Genomic DNA, 20,168 nt, shown 5'->3' on the forward strand with positions numbered 1-20,168 from the left:
TCAGTGTGGTAGTTATAATAAGATGTCCCTCAGAGCCTTTTTGCATTTGAATACTTGGTCCTTCCTCTGCTGTGCTGTTTGGGTAGGTTGGCTTTGTTGGAGAAACTATGTCCTCCCACTGGGGAAGGTTTCTGAGGTCTCAGAGCTCTGTACCATTCTTAATTTGTTCTGTTTCATGCTTGCAGGTCAAGATGTGAGCCCTCAAACTCTCAGCTTCTAGCTCTAGCTGCCATATGTCTGTCACCTGCCACCATGCTGTCCCCGGCCCAATAAATCCTTCTAAGAGTTGCTTTAGTCATAGTGTCTTATCACAGGATTGAACAGTAACTAAGGCTTGGTGACCCTGAGAACAAACAGGGAGTGCTACTCATTAAATGTTGACTTGTGCCTGTAACACCTGCTACAGGCGTTGGAGATAAAAGTCTGCTCCCTTTGAACTCCAGCATGCAGAGTAAGGGGAGGACAATAGACTACAAGTGCTCTTGGTGCTTTCGTCGTCCACTGGAGAAAAAGCAAGCAGACACTATTATAAGGACAGGTGAGTGGGAGAGCTTGTCTTTCCATATGGTTTTCCCTGGGTGTCAGGCTAGCTGACTAAGGGAGAAACGGGGACAGCTTTTGGCTCTTTTTGATTGAGTAGCCAATTGCTTTCTGCTTTTGTTGCGCTTTGAGTCCCTCGTCCCTTTTCCTTCCCCGCCCTTCTGGGAAACACTGGATCATGAACAGTAATAGACTAGCATGTCTGGAGCATGAACAGGATGATGAGAACTGAGCAGGCCTGGAAGGAACCAGAGAAACAGCTGGAGGAGGGAAATGAAGACTACAGACAGAGAACTGGCCTGCTATGAAACCTGGGGTGGACAACATTTACACCCGGGTCTGTTTACTGTGTGCTTCGTTGGGTTTGGAAGGCTAATCTATGAGATGAGGGAAGCAATGCTAAGACGGTTGCTTCCCAGGTGAGTCCTCAGCCTACAGGATTCCTGCTGTATCCTGAAGCTCTGTCCTGGGACACAGCTTTGATTGAATCATCGGGGATAGACAAGAACAAACCCTCAGATCTACATTCAGTGACTAGGCACAAGGAATGAATAATTTGGGACATCTTGCCAATTTATGTGCCATGGCATGAACTGCTGATACAGAGAATCTCATTTAAAGCTTGAAGGCTCACCTACTGTCTTGTTCTTGGTTGTGGAAGGTCAACGTTAATGCCATCACTCACTAGACTGATGGGAGGGCATTTGCTATTACAACCATGATTTAGCTGCCCTACAGCATGAGTTACACTCCCTGTCCCTGGAAGGTGAGTTCCTCCTCAGACCCTTAATCAGAACTGTTGCCCACTGCTGAGTGTAGAGCAGATGGCCAGGCCCTGCATTCAACAGTCTTTGGCTTGAAACTCATTTTCACCTTTGAGCCCTGACGTGAGCTTGAATCCCTTCATGTTGACCCATTTATACTCAAATGTCTGGGGAAACCTGTGAGCCCTAGGAAATTAGTGGAATAAAAGATATTCTATGAGGAGAAACTCTTGATCCAACATATCCATTTTCACCATAGTCTGGCCAGGCTGCTATGACAGAACACTCTAGAATGTCTGACTTATGCATAACATGCATTTATCTCTTATAGTTCAAAAGTCTGGGAAGTCCAGAGTCAAAGCTCTGGCAGGTTTGGTATCTAGCAACCGCCTGCCTCCTAATTCACAGACAGGCTCTCGTCATACCTGTCATCAGCTAGCAGAAGTGAGTGGTTTCCCTCTCAGGCCTCTTTCTTCAGGGGACACCCATCCCATTCATGAAGAACTGCATCTAGGCAACAGAGAACCCACCACTAAACATTACCATGTCAGGACAGACATTCCTCCAATCTTCTTTTTAGGGAATGCAAGCATCCAGCCTACAGCCTAGTGACGGTCCTCTGAGTTTGCTTTCAAGATCAGTGCCAGCCTCTACCTAGGTCTGGCATCTCTTTCCGGCCCACTGCAGTCATTCTTGCCTTTCTTCAACTGTGTTTTGTCTCAGTCCTGCGGTATATGCAGCCCTTGCCCAATCTGCTCCATTTTTTTAGATTTTTCCCCCAGATACTTTAGCAAATGTTCTGTTCTTTTTTTAAAAGCAAATTTTATGACTATTTGTTTTGTTCATGTTCATGTGCACATTTGTGTGTGCATATGCTGTAGCCCGAGTATGGAAGTCAGAGCACAGGGGAGGCCCAGGGATCCAGCTCAGGTCTTTGGGTTGGCAGCGGTGCTTTGACCTGCGGGACCGTCTCACTGGCCCCAAGTTTCATGTTTCTTAACAACAAAAAAAAAAAATGCTGGTGCAAGGAAATATCAAACTTTAAAAGAATTCCTTTAGGCAAATTAACACAGAGAAACTCACAATTTGAGTTAATACTAGCCTTACATTAGTTTCAAATAGCCACGAGTTTAATGTTAGACTTTGCAGAAATTCCAAGCTTCGTCTTAAAAGTATTAATAACTCCAGAAACATGATTCTTAGAAATAGTCACTGCCTACCTGCTATCTGCCCAGGCCAATGCTTGGAAAGTAAAGATGTGGTTTTTCCGTTGATAACTGCGTGTTCATTCACTGGTGAGATACATACAAGAGCCTTGGCCTCCACCTTTGGTGATGGGGAGTCCGGCCTGTTAGCTGCGCTTTACTTCCTCTCATCTTATGCACAGGCCAGCTTTTGGGAGACTTCACTCTGCAAAGACCAATGGTAGACAGGTCAATATCAACAAGATGTATTTTGTGTGCTCCTAGTGCTTCCACCACAAGAAGGACAGAAAGACACCCATCCCAACACCATGGAGACAGCTCTGACTGGCTCTCCCTGCTTGCTTAACCTCTGTTCTTACAAGCAGAATTGGCCTATTATGGAGATGAGAGCCACTGGAGAGAAAGAAAGCACCTGCATTTCAGAGAACCTGTGGTTTGAGAAATAAAGATGACACACACTGTAAAAGCAGAAGAAATGGGGGAATCAGTCAAACCACATGGTTCCCACCTCAAACTTCAGTACAGCTGCCCCAGCGCTAACCAGCAGCCTGAGGCCCAGTCCAGACTTTGACCACCAAGGTCAAAGCAAGCAGCATCTTGTTTCAGCAAAAGTGTTCTAGGAACTAAGACCTGATGGGTTCCCTGTATAAAACCAGCGTGGTGCATCTGTAGTAGATTAAGTGGACTGACCTAAAGGGGAAGTGCATGCTTTTGAGTATGGTTAGCTTCTTGGGGACTCAAACATTCAAGATCCCATGTGTGTAGCCCAAGGCACCTAATGGAAGAATGCAAGTTCTGTTCCTGTTGGACACAGGTACAATCTTGAGGGCCAGAGTAAAATGAAAATTGGAGGCCCTTATTAAAAAATATCAGGGATTTTGAGACGACAGTGTGAGCATATTAAATCAAGCCTCTTGTCCCTTGCCCAGTGAATGGTACAGGCCTTGCCTGTGGTGCCAGCCTTGACCCACATTGCACAAGAGCACATATCAGGATATGTTAAGAAAGGGTAGATTTAAAGCTGTATCTTGGGGAAAAAAGAGGTACTTTTTATTATTTTTTTCAAGGTGAAGGAATGGTTTGGACAAAACTCAGCTTTGAAATGAACAACTAGATTGTATTTCCTGATGTCAGGCAAGCCAGGCTTTCTAGGACAGAGGTTTCTGTGTAATAGTTAGGTTAGAAAGAGAGGTAAAGGGCGGGGCCTGTGCTTTGGGAGGCAAACCTGACAAAGGTATAGAGAATGAGCTGGCTGCCCACCCTGGTGAAGAGTAAGCCAGGCGGTGGTGGCGCATACCTTTAATCCCAGTACATGGGAGGCAGAGGTTTGTGGATCTCTGTGAGTTCGAGATTAGCTTGGTCTACGAAAGCTCTTTTGTGGTTGTGACATTTGTTCATATACGGGTTATAACAGCACGATCCTGAAACAGTTCCTCCCAGAAACCTGGAATGCTAATACAATCTATATGTGGCTAATGGTTTGCCCTGAATGAGTCAAATCGAAATTCATACCGAAGCCCCACACCACTGAGCCTGAATTGCTTAATCCAACCTTCCAAGAAGAGAAAGAGAGAGAGAGAAGCAAAGGTCAAACCCAACAGGACAGGTTCAGCCAGCCTGAGAAGTCTCTACCCATCTCATGACGCTCCGACAAAGGAAGCGACCTTAAAATGACCAACCAATCATTTGTTCTGTTTCCCCTCCCTTGGCCCATTTTTCCCTCTTCTGTCTTTGAAGTCACCCCACATCAGCTTGTCAAAACACTCATTTTAATTTATAAAATGAGATATTGCCTGATCCTAGGATTTCAAATAAATACCAGTGAAGACGTTTAGGCTAAATTTGTTTAATTTTCTCTTTTGGCAGTATCTGGTAACCAAAAAGGGACTTGAAAGATGTGGTTGATGATTCTTGAGACCTCCTAAGACCCCCAGGAGAGGCTCTGTTGTCTCCTTTTGAGGTGCCCCGTCTTTCTTGTAGAGCCCTTCTCCCCTCAAACCCTGCCAATTTTGTATTGGACCCCAGCTTTCTCCGGCTTTCAAAGCCAGGGATAGTGTGGTGAGAGACCATTTGGCCTTTCAGAGTTTGCGGGGTGGGGGCAGATGGCTGCACTTGCTGCAGCTCACACCTGAAACCTCAGCTGCCTGACTGGGTCAGACAGAAACTCCAAGTAAAGGACAATCACCAGAGGGGCTTGGATCTGGGCTTTCAGAATTTAGCCAACGGTCTTCCAGCCCTTCCTCATTGTTTAATTCCCTAGCAGGCAGCTTATCAGTCTCTGACAACAGCTGTGTTGATATTTAAGTCCCACGGTGGTTGTTTTTGTGCTTGATGATAGGAACTCATTTTCAGTTTCTCAAACAGGGTTAGTCAGCCATCACTAAATGAGTAGGCTGTCGTTTCCCTTCTGCTCTGCAGCGCGGGGGGACTGCACTGCACCCCTGTGTGGGTGTGGTGCTGGCCTCTTTATTCTCTTGCTGTCTGCAGGGGGGACTGCACTGCACCCCTGTGTGGGTGTGGTCCTTTCCCTTCTGCTCTGCAGCGCGGAGGGCTGCACTGCACCCCTGTGTGGGTGTGGTCGTTTCCCTTCTGCTCTGCAGCACGGGGGCTGCACTGCACCTCTGTGTGGGTGTGGTGCTGGCCTCTTTATTCTCTTGCTGTCTGCAGCGCAGGGGCTGCTCTGCAGCGCGGGGCTGCACTGCACCCCTGTGTGGGAGTGGTGCTGGCCTCTTTATTCTCTTGCTGTGTTTTTCATCTCTGTGTCGATGTCCTGTTGTTGTAATTACTCTTTTTCAAGTTCCTTTTTATCTACTGTAACCCCCAAATTTCAGCAGTTTAACACACAATTTTTTTAAAAAAAAAACTTTGGAGAAGGCGTTGCTTCATATACTCATTCAGAATCCTGGCTCTCCCCTCCAGTGGTTTTGGCAGTCTAAAGATCTTCTGTGATCATCAGCATCTGGTGACATACAGGAAGAAAATATTTACTTTGGTTGTGTCCAAGCTTTTGGCCTCATGTGATTGTAAGCGAGGTAGGAAATGCAGTCCTATTGGACGGTCAGAGGAAAAGAGAAACGGACCTGGTAAATACAGTCTGCCCTGAGCTCACAAAAGAACCTAAATAGGATGTCAGAAATGAACACAATTTCCCCCATTCTTATACCTCTTTCTCTATTTTCTCTTTCATTCATTTTAATGTGTTTTTTAGAGAGTCCCGTAGATTTTTGTGGTAGGAAACTTCTGAAAGAGCCTCAATACCAATGGTCATTAGGCTGGCTCAGGCACAGGCTATCAGTGACTCCACAGGCTCCTATAGAACACAAGAGAATCCAAATTCAGACTGTACAGAAGCACCCCTTTAATCCCAGCACTCAGAAGACAGAGGCAGGCAGATCTCTGTGAGTTCAGGGCCAGCGTTGACTACATCATAGAGAGAACCTGTCTCAAAAATAATATATAGCTATAGCCCTAAATATTTCATGTATATTTCTTTCATTTGCATGTATCTGAGAGTCAAAGATGGTCCTAAAAGTTCCTGGGGTTGGGTGGAGAGCATGATGCCTTAATGAAGATATTTCTTTCCCAAGATGTATCTTTTTGATCCTTTGTCTGTCTCCTCTCCCCTTCTCTCTTCTGCCCTCCCTCCCTCTCTCCCTCCCTCCCTCCCTCCCTCCCTCCCTCCCTTCCCTTATTCCCCAGCCTTGTAATCCTTATGCTTCAGCCCCGAGTGCTAGAACCACAAGTGTGCATCACTATGCCTACCATATCTTTTCATCTTTAACAATATTTCTCAAAAACTGCACTGTCTAATTTCCAGTCTAGTTTATCCCATTTCCTCTTACACCTTCCACCTCATTCTAGGATTAATTCAGAAGCTGTGCATAGACACTTTACAAAGATCTCATTTATCTTAAGGCTTTAGATCTTACCCGTAGGCATATAATTCATTCTGAGATACTACTGTTTATATGGTTTGAGGTAAAAGATGAGGTTCAATTTTTTGCTGTATGGATAACTGTTAGGATGCTGTTCACTGAAATGGCTCTTTCCAAGTGAACTACACGGACAACATTTTTGAAAATTAATTGAGAATTATGAGTTCTGTTTCTGGTCTCTAGTTTGTTCCATCCATCTGTTGATTTATAAGCATATTTTTGTTGAACAGTTTTAGATACTGTAAAAGATAGCCGATAAAGTCAAGGACCTAAGCCAGGGATGTCTTTGAAGAAGAATTTTAAGTTAAAATGTCAATTTCTTTAGTGAATATAGGCTTATTTATATTTTCTTTGAGTTAGTTTTGGCAGTATTTATATTTTTAAAAACATTATTTCATCTAAGTTGTCAAATCAATTGGAATAGACTTAATAGTATTCCCTCATCACTCTGGTTTTGTTTGTGTATTTGTTCTGAGACCAGGTCTCTCTGTGTAGCCCTGACTGTTTTGGCACTTGTGAAGTAGACCAGGCTGGCCTTGAACACCCAGAGATTGGCCCACCTTTGTCTCCTGAGTGCTGTTAAAGGTGTGCGCCACTGCACCTGGCCTGACTTCCAAACCTAACCTTTCTTTGCTTTTCCATCTTTATTGGTCTGTGTTGCAACCTGGGAAATTTCTTGAAGATCCAAGAATTGTCAGTTTTATCTAACCTCTTGTTAGCCTACCAATGGAATTTCAAATTTTAAGACTTTTTCTTTTCATCTAGAAAGAAGCTATAGGTGTTTTTCTTATCACATGCCCTATTTTTAAAAGAGATTTCTTTTGAAGTGTGTGTGTGTGTGTGTGTGTGTGTGTGTGTGTGTGTGTGCTCATGTGCATGCACCTATAGGGATCCCTGGAGGCTGGAAGATGGCATCTGGATTCCTCCAGAATTTCAGGTGGTTTTGAGCTACCCAATGTAGTCTAACTTGGGTCCTCTGAAAGAGTAGCAAGTGCTCTTAACTTCTGAGCCATCCCTCCAGCCACAAATGACCCTGTTTTTAAGGATGGCTCTTGTTCCTCTGAATGTGCACATTTGGAGTGTAAGTATTTTAGGGAACCCTGGGTTAGATATCTTTTTTTATTTTTTATTTTTTTAGGAAAGTTGGAGGAATAGTTTTTCTTTTATTGATAGGAGAGCTTATTTTGGGTCCTAGTTTATTTAGAGATTTTAGTTCCAGGTCCTTGCTTCCTGCAAACCCATTTTTTCCCCTCTTCTACCTTTGAGCATCAAAATCGTTGGGAATTTTGACATTGTTGGTGCACGCCTTTAATCCCAGCACTTGGGAGGCAGAGGTGGGGAGATCTCTGTGAGATAGAGGGCAGCCTGATCCACAGCCAGGGCTACATAGAGAAACCCTGTCTCAGACAGACAGACAGACAGACAGGCAGACAGACAGATCCTCTGTCCAGTGGCACACGACTTTAACTCCAGCACTCAGAAGGCAGTGGCAGGTGAAACTCTGGGAATTTGAGGCCAACATGGTCTACAATGCAAGTTTCAGGAAAAAAAATAAAAACCACCAACAAAAAAACATCCTATGTCAAACCTTTGCCGGCACTGAAGTGAAAAAGAATTTTGCTTAGATTGGCATATACATGACAATGAATCAAAAATGTAAATATTTGAATTTTCAGATCATCTAAATATTATGTTGCCATGAACATATGAATTTCAATTTCAAAAACAAAATGAAGTGTCTGGGAAGTTGGGTCAGAAAACTGAATTCTCCCAGTTCTCAGATCATCCAAATATTCTGTTGCTATGATAATCTGAGTTTCCGTTTCAGAAGCTAAATGTCTGGCAGTTGGCTTGAGCCATCCACAACAAAACAGAGGCTCAGAGGCCATCAACGGTCTGTGTCCACTTGGTTTTAGACTGGCCCCGAGTGGCATACAGATGGATGGTTGATTTGTTTTATATGTTTAAAAATGAGATTCATTTTAGAGTTGAACACTTTATGGGCATTTTAGAGAGAAATATTAAGGCATTTCTTTCATTTTTTTTCCATCGAAAATTGTGGCGCCGACACTATGCTCACAGATATTTGATTCACACATACATTCTTCTCTACAATTACCTAATTTCTCTGGAAGGTTTGAGTCATTGCTAGAGTTACCTGATGACGATGAGGGGTTCTCGAACCGATGGGCTGTGTAGAAACAGAGGGGCAGAGAACAATAATAACTTCACCCCATGGAGCAGAAAAGAAAGCCGAAGAAAAGAAATGCCTATTTTTTCCTCTCTAATGTCTTTTCTTTTTTTTTTTTTTTTTTTTTTTTTTTTGGTTTTTCGAGACAGGGTTTCTCTGTGGCTTTGGAGCCTGTCCTGGAACTAGCTCTTGTAGACCAGGCTGGTCTCGAACTCACAGAGATCCGCCTGCCTCTGCCTCCCGAGTGCTGGGATTAAAGGCGTGCGCCACCACTGCCCGGCCCTAATGTCTTTTCTTTAAAAAACAATTTTCTTTTTAAGAGCAGCTCAATCTTTAGCCAGATGTTCTTGCAACTGTCTATCTGATTAGTCAAGACTCAGATGACAGAAACAAACATGATTGTATTAATTGTTGGGAGCTTGAGTTCCAATAAAATATTAACATACATATTCATATACATATATTGCACACTCATATACAACCTGCTACACACAGACCACCGGTGGGATGGGTGCCTGTTAGTGCAACAGACACTCACCAATCTTATCTCAATACCAAGCCTGCAACCAGGAGCAACTGTGTGTGTATGTGTGTGTGTGTGTGTGTGTGTGTGTGTGTGTTATGTGTATGTGAAGCTTTGATACTGAGTCTTTTTCTTATACATGTGGGAATGATCCAAACCCGACATAGAGCCTGCTGATGTAATCCTCTGCTGAAGGACCAAAGAGATGTGTATATGAGCACATAACTAGAAAGGGCAAGGAACACAGGCAACTGTTGAGGTTCTCAAGTGCACAGCAGGGCAGGACACAGGCGTGTGAAGAAACACTTGATCCAGGAAAGCAGGAAGAACGCTAGCTTTACTTCTACCTCCTTGGCTAGGAAAGTCGATTTACTCTTAGTTCCATAGTTCTGTAGTTTCTAACTCTCTGTTGGTTCTTTGTGTTCTTTCTTCCTTGTGGTGAGACACGATGTGCCTCAGGGGGAGGCAGGTTGGTGGCTACCCAAAGTGCAGCTTTTCTGTTCCTTAGAGCAAACATAGGAGGGTCCCAAGGTAAGGAAGGAAATGGAGGCGAAAAGAGCAACTAGGACTGGCATGAGTCCAAGTGAGGGAGGCTGGAACCGGGGTAGGATGATGGCCCCAGGGATGGAGAGATGTCAGTGGTGACAGGTTGGGTGATTGTTTGGATGTGGGTAATGAGGCAGAGGGAGGAGACAGGAAGGAAGGCCTGATTCCTGACTAGGGTAACTGGGGAGCATGCAATTCAATTACCCAACATGGAAAAGACCGGAAATGGAAAAGTACCAGGCAGTAGATGCCTTTGGGTGAAGTCACAACACCTCACTGGCTTGACTCATAGCTTCTAAATCTCACAGAAACTTCCTGTGGAGCCTACAAATTCCTTTGCAAGGAAACAAACAAAACTGGGTTTTTGCTGTTATTTATAAATAGAACTGCTAAACATTTACCCTTTTAAAAGCCGCATGCGTGTCTCCTTCTGTGCAACTGGTGTAGTGCAGAGCCCTGCTTCTCACAACATATGTTGTTGGTGGGGGGCGTGGAGCTTGCAACTAAGGACTGAAGAGAGAGAGAGAGAGAGGAGAGAGAGAGAGAGAGAGAGAGAGAGAGAGAGAGAGAGAGAGAGAGAGAGAGAGAGAGAGAATCATATATGTGTGTGATGACCATGGCAACTCTTATGAAGAAAAACATTTAATTGGGCTTGCTTTTAGTTCAGAAGTTCAGCCCCTCATTGTCAACGGCAGGAAGCATGGACGTGGTTCTGGAGTAGTAGCTTAGAGTTCTTCATCCAGGTGTCTCACTGGACCTGGAGCTCACCAATAACTCAGTCAACTTTGTGCTACCCATGGAGTCATGGGTATAGGGTCATCCAGTGGAGTGTGGTCCACCTACTAGGTGTCATACCCTGGAAGAAAAAAACTTTCCCATCTCCAGAAATTATCAACCATTAATAGCTCCTCATCTCGGTGTGGGGGCTCATGAGCTCTTCCCCACCCCATATTTCCTTACAAGTGAGTGCTGTGAACGAAACTCTGGCCCTTATAAGCACTTGCTCTACTGAGCCAACACCCAAGCTCTACCCAGCAGTTAGTTTTATAAGTTGCGTGGCTAGCAGACTGTAGTAGTCTGATATCTGGCCTAATGACAGCCTGGTTTGAATCTTCGAAGCCGTGTCTTTTAGGTGTTTTCAACATTTAAATTTGTCCACTTTGAGTAAAACACACAGAAGTCCATAATGTGGACGGCCTTCTAGTCAGTTGAGAACCTTGATAGAAAAAGATTGGATATCCTGTAAGCAGAGGGAGCTCTGCCAATAGCTAGAATCTGGGGTGGGTTAGCAATACCTACTCTTCCCTGATTCTCTAGCCTGCAGTGTGTGTGTGTGCATGTGTGCATGCCTGCGTGTGTGCATGTGCATGCATGTGTGAATGTGCACCTGTGCGTGTATGTGTGTGTTTTGTCCATGCTGGGTCTATGAATGCACAAAGAAGTGGATAGACTAACAGAAACTCTCTCTAATACTTTTAACAGATAAAGAGAAGGCAGCATACGGTCCTGAGGGCATTTTGGGTGACTGCGTATGGGTCAGTTGGTCTGTGACATAAATAACCCTTGTCTGTTTGCCATGATGTCATGCACGGATTTTTAACTTAACTTACTCAGAGGAGTGCTCTCTGGATATTAATAGGACCTTCTGATAGAGGTGTTGGGGCAGTTTCCTTCTCTCCAGCCTTCTGATGGAGGTGTTGGGGCAGTTTCCTTCTCTCCAGCCTTCTGATGGAGGTGTTGGGGCAGTTTCCTTCTCTCCAGCCTTCTGATGGAGGTGTTGGGGCAGTTTCCTTCTCTCCAGCCTTCTGATGGAGGTGTTGGGGCAGTTTCCTTCTCTCCAGTCGCTCATCGTCATTTTGTTTCAGAAACCAAGGATGTGAGGTTCACAGCACGAGTGTGCGACCCAGTCACATATGAGCCAGATTCGTGGAAATTTCCCCACCTTTTTGCATATGGCTTCCTCCCCTAATGACCGGCCGTGTTGCAAGCTCCCATACTTTTGTGTACATGAATGAGTAAATAGTGGGAGGTTCCCAGAGGATGGACTGTGCCAGCTGTGGAAAGCACCAACTCTCTTGACCCCAGATGCGGTCACTGCATCAACTAGCTCGTCTTAATCTTTGTTCTTGGTGGCTATTTTATGACTTTTAAAATCGGTATCAGTAAACTGTCTTCAGATGTGAGCAACTGAAAGTAATTTGAATTCGCTTAAATAGGAAAGGGGAACTAGCAAATAAGAATACAAGAATTTCATGGAACCCAAGGGCTATATATATACTTATATCTCACTAGGGATCTCACTAGGGAAGTGTAGGATTCCATGCTCCATGCTTTGATTCCCTTCTATAATGTTTCATAAAGATTAATAACAGGGGACACCAGCTGAGTGCCTAGTGTATCCCACAAGAAACCTAGGAGAGAGGTATTTTCCAAGTCACCTCTATTATATATGTAAGGAGTTTATGACACAGAGAGGTGGCAGAGGTGCCCACTGTCCCCCTAAAGGACAAAGTTTATGACCCTATATTGGCAAAGTTTATGACCCCTCTACCATTCGAATCCATCCATGCTCAGGCTGCATGGCTGCCTTTGAGGTATTTGAGGACTTAAAGCTACGCTGCTGGTATTCTCCGGTCCCTATACTGCCTCTGTGCCTCCAACAACTGACTTCCTGTTTTCAATCTCCCGTAGGCTGTGTGAGACTCCCTTGACGTGACTCTGAGGTTATACACATCAGAGCAGAGGCTCATGTCTTTACCTGTACTTCTCTCAGAGCTGTACTGTAATGTTCCCTGTTGTCCAGAAATGAAGTTCTCATCCATGTGTGTGTGTGTGTGTTACAGCTACACAGCTACCACATAATTTAAAATACATACAACATCCTAATTATAAATTAAGTAAAAATGAAAGGGAAGTCACTTGTGGTGTTGTGTAAAGGCTCAGGCTTAGCTGACTCTCTCTTCATGAAATGGATGTTTGCTCTGCTTTTCACAAATGTTTACATTTACAGTAATAAGACCAGAAACTTCTTTGTGGAGAAAGCACAGAAAATGAAAGAGTGAAGGATTAAGGATAAATAACAAGCTTCAAATGTTTGTGGCTGATGAAGGAAAAAAAGTGGTAAGACAACACAAGTCATGGGGTGTGTCAAAGCCAAAGGCAGACTGTCAGAAATGAGCAATTGCGGAGCCTCATAGGTAAGCTCGGAATTCATAAGATTCAAATGAACGTGTAGAATCCAAGTGTCTTTGGACATGGAATAGCATCTCAAAAGGAATTACTAGGAATCCGTCTCAGAGAGTGATTCCCCTGGACCAGAGTCACTAGGCTTTGGTGATCTTAAGTTTCAATAGCAAAAGGATTTGGGGTAGGAAAAGGTAGCAGGTTTGCTCTTCCTGAGCTATTATTGCTTAGAGATACCTAATTAGTCATGAATCTCCAGAGCCAGATAATCTCTTCCTCTCTTCTTCCCTCCCTCCCTCTCTCCCTTCCTCCTTCCTTCCCTCCCTCTCTCTTTCTCTCTCTCTCTCTCACACACACACCACATCCAACACATATACAAACTCACACCACACACATACACCACACATACACACCCAACACACATACTCACATGTCCAACACATATACACTCACATCACACACATATACCACACACACTCACATGTATACCACACACACATCACACACACATGAAAAATAACTAACAAAGGCAAGATTTATTTAGTTTTGGTTGTCAGATGACCTTCCATGGAAATATATTCTCCTGTAGCTTCTGAACGAGGTAGCTGTACCACCGCACCACGGATGGCATTGTCTCTGCCGACTTGAGGGTGGCAGCTGTCCACTGCAGCTCCCAGGAGCTCCTGAATGGTTCTGGAAAGTTCTCCAACTAAAGACCAGTGTTGCATCTTGTCTGGCAGTGTTGACAATCTCATCGAAAGTGATGTTTCTACTGTGCTCAATGTTTTTCTGCTTCTTTCTGTTTCTTGGTGCTCCCTGAGGACTTTCACAATCAGGCAGAGTCAGAGGGCAGTCCATCTTCTGGGTCTGTCTATTCTGGAAGGGTCAGTTTTATTGTCATCCTCAGACATTCCCAATCACTGGTCGCCTTAGCAATGTCATCATCAACATGACATTAGGTTGAACTTGGGTGGCATCATGGAGGTGGCTGGTGTCTGATGAAGCCAGATTTGGGATGACCAAGAAAGCTGTGCACAGCCTCCCTTGAGCTGAAAGCTGTAGGAGGAGCAGCGGGCTGCGTTCCCACCTGGCTAGTGCCTGGCTAGCTGTAGGGCCCAGGTCTGCCCTTGTTCCTGGGGCTCATCTTGAGGACAGTTTCTGGTCAGACGACTAAGCATTCTGTTTGTTCCTGTGCTCCCTCAGCCCCACCTGGTGATTTGCTGTAGGGCATTGTTGACTCTATTGTTGGTATGGTAATTTCCAACCTGCCTAGGTGGAAGTCCTTGTGCAGCAGTTAGATATGGTAATTTCTCACCTGCCTGGGTGGAATTCCTTGGGCAGGAGTGGGGTATATAAGATTTTCCCCAAGGCTAAATAAACGGCATTCGGCCATCTCCTTCCAAATGACCCAGGTCTCTTTGTGTGTTCTTTCAATCTCCAGGCCCTTGTCCGACTCGCGTAAGGTACAGTGGCACAGTGGCGCGCGAACTGTACGGAGGGGGTAACACAGAATCGGGTGTTAAAGCTAGCTTTACACCTGAAATAACAACACACAAATTATATTCATTTAAACACTGCTTGGCCCATTAGCTCTAGCCTCTTACTGGCTCTCACATCTTGATTAACCCATTTCTAATAATCTGTATAGCACCACGAGGTGGAGGCTTACCGGGAAGATTCTAATCTACGTCCATCTTGGGACGGAGCTTCATGGCAACTTCTTCCCAGCATTCTGTTCTATCTACTCTGCCCACCTAATTTTCTGCCCTATTAAAAGGCCAAGGCAGTCTCGTTATTAACCAATGAAAGTAACACATAGACAGATGACCCTCCTACATCAGAAAGCAGATAGGTTTATTCTGGTTCATGGCTTCAAAGGGTTCAGTTCATGATCAAGTAGCCTCATGTACTTGGGAAGAATACCGTGGCGACAAGAGCATGCATCAGAGGACAGCTGTACAAACTGTGGTGAGCACAAAGCAGAGACTGTGATGGGACGGGCTAGGGTCCTCAAGGTCCACTCGTCCATCAAGGGCCTGCACTTGGTAACTAACCTACTTCCTCCAGTCACATCCCGATACCTGGTGAGAACCAATCTTTCAGTAAATGAGTTACTTGAAGGGAATGCATTATGTCCAAACTATAACAATGGGGTAAGAGGAAAGAAAAGGTGGGGTGCTGGCTAATGTAACAGTGGGGTCTACACTCCAAGATTTCTAGGGTGCACCGGGAAACTGGGCCGCAGAAGAGCTGGCAATCCAGCCTGAAGGCCGGCAGACTTGAGACTCGGGAAGGCCTGGTGCTTTGGTTTGATTCTAAGGAGAAGGGGAAGATTGATACTGCCCTTCAAAGGGTTTAACTTTCTTGTTTTATTAAGGCTTTCAAATGTTTGGATAAATCCCTCCATATCAGGGGAAACAATTTGCTCGACTCAGCCTGCTGATTAATATGTTAATCTTATTTGAAAACACCATCGGAAACACCCAGGATAAAATGTGATTAAATATCTGAACATCTGACTCAGTCAAGTTGATACATAAAAACTGCCATCCTGTTGGGAGACGGTATGGGTCAAGAGCTTGCTTGCCATTCAAAGTGAGGACCTAAGTTTGCAGAAATCAAGTATGAGCTGGTGCATTGGATCTGTAATCCCTGCGCTCTCATTAGAAGTGAGATGAGTGGCAAATAGCAGGTCCCAGGAAGCTCGAGGGTCACCTAGCATAGCGTGGCATACACAACAACGAAGAGACCCTGCTTCAGACCTGAGAGAGGTGAGGACCAACAACTGAGGGAGTCTTCTGCTCTCCACTTGGTAACAGGCATGCATGTGTACACACACACACACACACACACACGCACACACACATGCACACACACACACACACACACACACCCCTAGAAAAGAAAAGAAAAGAAAAGAAAAGAGAAGAAATGGAGGATAATAAGAAATATTTCCTACTACCCTGTGGGTGGGGCTCCTGGATAACAATGCACAGAAAAGCCTCAGGGGGTCCGTGGCTTTTTGGAATGGAGATGGCACCTTGCAGTGCGGATTCCTTCTGCCCCTCCCCTCCTTACAGGGGACAGAACCAAGTCCACAGAGAGCTTCAGATTCCGCAACTGCTTTTGTTACTCTTCTCTGTTTTTCTCATTTTGCTGAATTCTGCGTTGACAAAAACAAAAAACAAAAAAACATTCTTTTTCTTCAATTTACTTTATCTGACTCATATATTTCTAGTTCATTGACGTAGATACGTGACACTTGGATAATTTACTTTAGACTTTTCCTTCATCCTAATGCACATATTTAAAATGACAAGACTGTCTGCAGTCATTGCTGTAGCTACAGATCATCAATTTGACAGGCTATATTTTTGTTAGAGCTCAGTTTGAAATGTTTTCCAATTTATCCTGTGATTATTTTTTTTACTCAAGAGGTGTTTGTAACAGTACTTTACCTCCAAATATTTGAGTGCTTTGTAGATGGGTTACTGCTGCTGATTTCTAATTAATTACTTGTCTTTAATTTTTCTATCTGGAGACATGTCTGACTCAGTATGTAATCTAGACTGATATTTTATATCCACTTCTTAAGGATGGCTCCTCTGTGGGGATTTGGTGTGAGGTTTTATTTTTTCTTTATTTACTAAATATTTTATTAATTCTAATAAATTAGAATTTATTTCATTCTAATGTATTTTGATCATATTACTTGACCCCTCCCCTAATTTCTCCTATATTTCAGCCCCATTATTCTTAACTTTATTACCTCTTTTTTCCCCTTTAATAACCCAATTTGTTCTTCCTATATACTCAAGGGTGTGGGGCACACACACGAGTGTGGGCAACCAGCTAGGGGCCATATATGGGGTTTTCATCACTGTCTATTATGGCGAGGAACTGATTGCGACATTTGATCTTAACTGTTTTGAGGGAAGCATACCAATTCCCTTTTGCTTTTTTGGAACTTTTCAGTTCTCTCAGTTCTTTAGAGAAGGCGTTAAGGCTTCCGGCAGTAGGAGGGGAGGACCCCTGAGTTCCTGCACCGAGGCCGTTTCTGCCCCATGCTGTTTGAAGCAAAGCACTTTGTGACTGTGTCTTCTGGTGCATTGGTCCCTTTGTGTTCCTAAAATGTCTCCTGTGACTTCAATAAAACTCCTCACCTCGAAGCTCATTTTGTCCCAAATTGATGACACCTTAGTTTTCTCTGTAGTTACTAGGACCCGTGTGTCCATGCTTAAAGTTTCTCTCTCAACATGTAACTGTCTTTCTCATCTGCTTTGTGTTTAAGTTTACTGTCCTCAGATTTGTTCCCTAGCTGCCGCAATCTAAGGTGTCTCTCCTGAATTTTCCTTTCCTATGCTATGTTTCAGGAAATATCTCAACACTTAAATCTTGTAACAATAACATTTATTTCCTTTGCCTTTTTCCATGTCCTAGATGTTAGCCTAACTTATCACAATGCATTTCTTTAATTTACCCAAATCCACTTAGGAGATAATATTGCATAGCTTTCTGTATCTCATAAGCATCCAAGAGCAGCGTGCTTCCATTTGTGGCTGTCAGGGACACAATAAACTTTTCCCTCTGTCATTGAGACTCTTCACCTGTGACTCTAGGCATCAAACTGGCAAAGGTCAGACCAGCAAGAGAAAACCAATCAGTTTACTAATATATGCATAGTAGAAAGTCAATAATTAGCAGCTAAAAGAGCTTGCAAGATAGCTAGCTGGGGATGGTTTGGAACCCTAACACACAACAGGAAGTCTTAAGGGAACTAAGAAATGGGTAAGAAGGGAGCTTGACTGTTTTTTAGGCTAAGGTTTTTAGACTGAAAACCAAGGGAAACTAATTGCATAAAAAGTGATTTTACTAAATCTCATTTACAGACCTATTGTGGTGCTTGGTGTCTTCTTCAGAGGACTTCTCCAGAAGGAGCATGCAGTGACCCGAGAGTCTGAGAACTTCCTCCTTCCCATCAGATTAGGGAAGCCCTGGGAGGATGTCTTGTGTGTGGTACCTGTTTGCATTTGCCTCCGACTCAAATGAACACAGTCGTATGACAAAGCAGCATGTTTGGGGGTGCTGCATTCTGATCCACCGTGTAGTCACACACACACACACACACACACACACACACACGCACGCGCGCACACGCACACGCACACACACACAGGGTGTTATTGCTGTCATGGATATAACGTCTACTTTGAGCCAACCAGGCTGATATTTTCTGCTTATAGAGTGCAGAATTAGGGAAGTTCTCTCAAGGAAAACAGAGAAGTTGCAATCTACACAAACTCTATTATCTCAAGGCTTTATTCTTCCTGGGTTACTTTCTCATCACTAGAGCCCATTTTCCACGGCCACCCTTTCCCAGAGAATCTGGTGAGAAATGAAAGCCCATGCTGGAACTAGTAAACACACTCTCCCTTGGGGATGCACATGAACTGGACCGAGGCTCCTTCTAGAGGACCGCATGGCTATCTAGAAGGGGTCCCAGCTGGACCACTGAGAAGGGGTGTGCATAGGACACCCAATTTTCAGGGCTCTGTGTCTTATTCACTGTCAGCCTATATAAACCTTTGAAAACGGGGAAGTCCATTGTTGAGTGTTTTTTTAACCTTGAAAACCATCAACAGCATCAGATTGGTCCATCTCTAACACAGGGTGGGGTTCCATCCTTTTCAAGCATCCTCTCATCTTCAGAGAGTCCCGGTCAAACAGTGTGTTGCTCTGTGTAGATGCACAGGATAGACATGCCCTAACAACTAGGGCCTTGATTCTAGAACACAGGTGAGTAGCATCTCTACCAGGCTCTAGCTTCAAACGGAGTGTTTATATGCTGCGGGAGCAACATTGCCACCAACGGCAGATTTGTGTGTTCTCAGGGGTAGGAGTTGGTGGTCATGCTTCTAAATGGCCTAGTCAATGTGGCACTGTGGAACACTAGGTTACCAGGTTAAGTAAAAAGACAGAGGCAAGAGGCTCAACAATTAAATTTGACTTTCAGGTAGATAATAAAGACAACTTCAGTTTGTATTCTTACCGTATGCTTATGAGGATTTTGCTTGCATGTGCGTCTGTGCACTCCAGGTAAATAGTGAGCACTGAAGGAGAGGGGAAAAGGATATCAAATCATCTGAAACTGGAGCTACAGGTGGTTGTAAGCTGCCATGTGGATGCTGGGAGCAGAACTTGAACCCTCTGCAAGAGCAGCAAGTATTCTTAACTGCTGAGCCATTTGTACAGCCCCGATAATTTTTCTATTAAGTGATGTTTCATGTAATGATTGTTGGGAAAGCAAAGCATGAAAGTTGTTTTCCTGAGACCGCTCTGAAACTCACATTTAACTGGGAGTACTGGAAAACCAAGCAGGTAACTACTGAATCTCTGTTCTGTACTGACAAACTGGACGTACTGGTAAATCAAGCAGGCAACTTCTGGGTCTACATTCTGTTCTGACAAACTCGGCACAGTTCTGGCCCTGGAAGGCCACATACGAGGCCACTCCTTTCATGAGGATGCTCATGAATCCATCTCTGGGAGGATGGAGACACACCCAGTCAGGGGCCACATTCACAAGTCACCTTGAGAGTAACCAGCCGATGATGCTCATAAAGTCTTCCTTCTGAGAACACCTAGGAAAACAATATTTAGCTTTATCAGCTTCCTGCAGAGTGTGCTTTCTAATTATCCATTAACTGTGCCACATCCTGTTGAAGTTTACACTGCTTCTTCTGCCTTCCTTTTTAGTGGGAAAAAACTGAAGAACCTGATTCTCAGGCTGCCCAGTGAGACCATCCAGGAGTGGGATAAAGTGCCAGGCCAGGCCTCAGTACCCTGAATAATCAAAGAACTGCTGGAGGTGTCACCAGCCCCCAACTCGAACTGTACTACAGAGCTATAGTAATAAAAACAGCATGGTATTGGCACAAAAACAGACACATTGGTAAATAAAATATAATTGAAGACTCAGACATAAATCCATACACCTATGGACTCCCAATTTTTGATAAAGAAGCCAGAAATACACACTGGGGAAAAAAAGACAGCATTATCAACAAATGGTGCTGGACAAACTGGATGGCTACATGCAGAGGAGTCCGGATAGATAGATGTTTATTACCTGGTCAAAACTCAACTCCAAATGGATCAAAGGCCTCAATATAAAACCAGATACACTGAACCTGATGGAAGAGAAAGTGGGGAATAGCCTTGAATTCATTGGCACAGGAAACAACTTTCTGAACAGAACACCATTAACACAGGCACTAAGAT

At 44.2% G+C, this 20,168-nt stretch overlaps 1 long non-coding RNA gene across 1 annotated transcript; it reads left to right on the forward strand.

The window, feature by feature from the left end:
- The first annotated feature begins 402 nt into the window (after window positions 1–402).
- On the forward strand, window positions 403–19,873 carry LOC119821221. Its single transcript, XR_005286593.1, has 2 exons — window positions 403–538; window positions 17,777–19,873. It is a non-coding gene; the product is annotated as an uncharacterized LOC119821221 (long non-coding RNA).
- Window positions 19,874–20,168: the final 295 nt, after the last annotated feature.

Source organism: Arvicola amphibius, chromosome 8, assembly GCF_903992535.2.
Source record: "Arvicola amphibius chromosome 8, mArvAmp1.2, whole genome shotgun sequence".
Lineage (NCBI taxonomy): Eukaryota > Metazoa > Chordata > Mammalia > Rodentia > Cricetidae > Arvicola > Arvicola amphibius.